Source organism: Nicrophorus vespilloides, unplaced genomic scaffold (genome assembly GCF_001412225.1).
Source record: "Nicrophorus vespilloides isolate i.1.1-1 unplaced genomic scaffold, Nicve_v1.0, whole genome shotgun sequence".
NCBI lineage: Eukaryota > Metazoa > Arthropoda > Insecta > Coleoptera > Silphidae > Nicrophorus > Nicrophorus vespilloides.
The window spans coordinates 1,389-4,232 of NW_017097072.1; the positions used below are offsets into that span (position 1 = coordinate 1,389).

The 2,844-nt window shown below is 31.5% G+C and overlaps 2 non-coding genes across 2 annotated transcripts; both read left to right on the forward strand.

The window, feature by feature from the left end:
• Positions 1-989: 989 nt before the first annotated feature.
• Trnar-acg lies at positions 990-1,062 on the forward strand. Its single transcript has one exon. It is a non-coding gene; the product is annotated as a tRNA-Arg (tRNA).
• A 1,074-nt stretch (positions 1,063-2,136) lies between these two features.
• Positions 2,137-2,208, forward strand: Trnap-agg. The gene has a single exon. It is a non-coding gene; the product is annotated as a tRNA-Pro (tRNA).
• The last annotated feature ends 636 nt before the right edge of the window (positions 2,209-2,844 follow it).

Consider the following 2,844-nt stretch of genomic DNA (forward strand, 5'->3'; position numbering starts at 1 on the left):
TTTACCCCGGTTCCCCAACCGCTGCTCTACAACTTAGTTAACAGACCAAATAAAAAACTCCAGGGGCGCCATGCAACAAGAATATTTTCACAAAATCATCACACCAGATCATTCTTCACTAAACCACCCATAACTTGAACATGTAATAAACCCAAAAACAAAATTCCTTTCCCTCCAGCAGTGCTTGCAAGCAACGCACCTCCAGATAACCCAGACATCTCGTCATTTATAGACACTATAAACATAAAATTCCTTCCTTTATCAACTTAAACAACTAATCAAACAATGCACAATTCAATTTAACATTCTAACGAATAACATGTAATGTCTCTAAGAGCTCAAGCTCGCAAAAAAATCACTTAAATCCTTGTAACACTGCTCACATTAATAAAGAAATTTTATAATGAAAAAAAAACGGGAGATAATCAACAGGAACTATAATTCTTACTAAAGTCGTGAAATACCGGTTACGCCACTGGCTGAGTGAGATACATCATATTTCAATGTTAAGGTAAAGTTAAATTTAGACACATAAACAGACGCTCTCATCTATATTTACTAAATTTATAATTACACACTTTTTTTTTGTTGTCGTCGACTAAGATTCTTGTTTTGTTTTCAGTTTTTCAGACATCTTTACACACATACACACACAAAAAAACTATTAACGTTCTGGCACACTTCATAACCAAAGGATATTTGTTTTCGCATCCAAAACGAAACACCAATAACGATTCCTAATAAACTTCGTAAATCAAAGAACTCAATTTGTCCGCATTTAAAATTTCAATTTATTTGCGAATCATAAAAATATATATACCGCGGCCATTGAACCGTTTCATCCATGCCAATGAATATTGAAATTTTTGCTTTCATCTAATATTAGAAAAGATTTTATAAACAACAAGAAATACTTTAATATTGGTGATTAAATAATGTTATTACGGTATAATCTAGAGACCTTCGATATAAAAACACATTTTTCAACAGGTCCTGTGGCGCAACGGATAACGCGTCTGACTACGGATCAGAAGATTCCAGGTTCGAATCCTGGCAGGATCGACAATTCTTTTAATCTAAACAAGATTTCTTTTATGCAAATCTTCGATTACAATGCGAGTTCTTCATAGTAATGAACAGAAGTAATTTGATACAATACTTTTGTAATTAAGCAAATTTAAACAAAACGAAAGTTTTGAAAAAAAAAATGTTAGGAATATAAATGAAAAGAATGCGTGTGCTATGATTTGAAAAAAAAAAGCGCAATGGTACGAAATATATAATTAAACGACTGTAGGTGTTGACTGACGGATTGTTTCATCTCCGCTCTTGAAGCGTTTGATCTGCGCTGTTTAGAATCGTCGTATATTCATTTTACTCACTTCTTTTTCATCCCGCTAAAGACCAAAAATGTAAACAATGTTCTGTAACAAGTTGTCATTTGTTACGGGTAAGTGAGAAACACAAGTAACATGTGTGGCTGTGACGACAGCGCAAAAAAAGAAGGACTCGTCTGGAGAAGTGCCAGGAAGGCAGGCAGGCAGCAAAAACATTATTTCAATTTTAATGATCGACCGCATCTCGTGATTTATTTCCCCTCCACAATAAAACAACAATAAGGATAACTCGTAATTTATTTACGTCGCTGATCATAGTATAGCAAATATTGCTATCTTTTCAAAGAGCTCCAGAAAATCCTAAATAAAAAAAGATGTATGTAGATATACATAGAATTAGTTATAAAGTTCTTAATATAGAAAAATGTAATATTCCTTATTTCTATGTTAGCTTTCTTATCTATATTGTCATTCTTATCTACAATTACATTCAAATATTTACTGTGTCAAATCTACTTCTTTGTAGTTTAATGGATCCATGACCACAAAATTTCTTCTCAACTAACTAACTAATGATATTACATAGAAGGCATTAGTGAAAATTGTAAACATGATCGATGCTTAAAGTGTCCCATTTTTTTTAAATTAATTATTTTTATATCAATGTTATGCAATTATTTTTTATAAAAATTTGGATCTAATTAACATTGCTGTTGAGCACAGGTTGAAAAACACTGGTCTACATCAATAGTTTTTTAATTTGTTTTTGTAAAAACAAATAATTCAATTGTTTATAACTGGCTCGTTGGTCTAGGGGTATGATTTTCGCTTAGGGTGCGAGAGGTCCCGGGTTCAAATCCCGGACGAGCCCACTCTACTTTTATTTTTTTTTTATATTTCATAACATAATTAATTTGTTATCATCTAATTAATAACTGTGATTATAATCTAAATTTGAAACATTGGTAATGATGCACACTTGCTGAAATGGATATAAGCAAGAACTTTTCGCGAAACAAATTTTAAGCACTTCCGTTACGAACGATGATTTATACAGGTTTATTTATTTATATGATATTGGATAAAATTAAACTTTATTTTTAGAACTACTCTTCAACGCCGATCGGATTAATGCCGATACACACCTCTCCGACAGTTCGCTATTTCGAATCTGCTTTCTTTTCGCGTTCAGAGCAACAAAAAAAAATACAGAGTGAAGTATCGATAGATGAACACAAAAAAAATCCCATTAATAACATAAAATCTACAATTTTGGCTGCGTATCTGTCTCACTTATCAAAATGATACGAAAATTAATTATATCATACTTTAGTTAAAAAAAATAAATCTAAAACAAACATTCTTCTTTTTGCTATATTTGCAACGACTAACTTCCGGTAGATTATACCCGCATAAAACAATAATTATGAACATCCTCAATAGACAAAATGTAATATTTATGAAATAAAATTACACTCACTAATTGTCTATTTGTTTTTCTTCTACT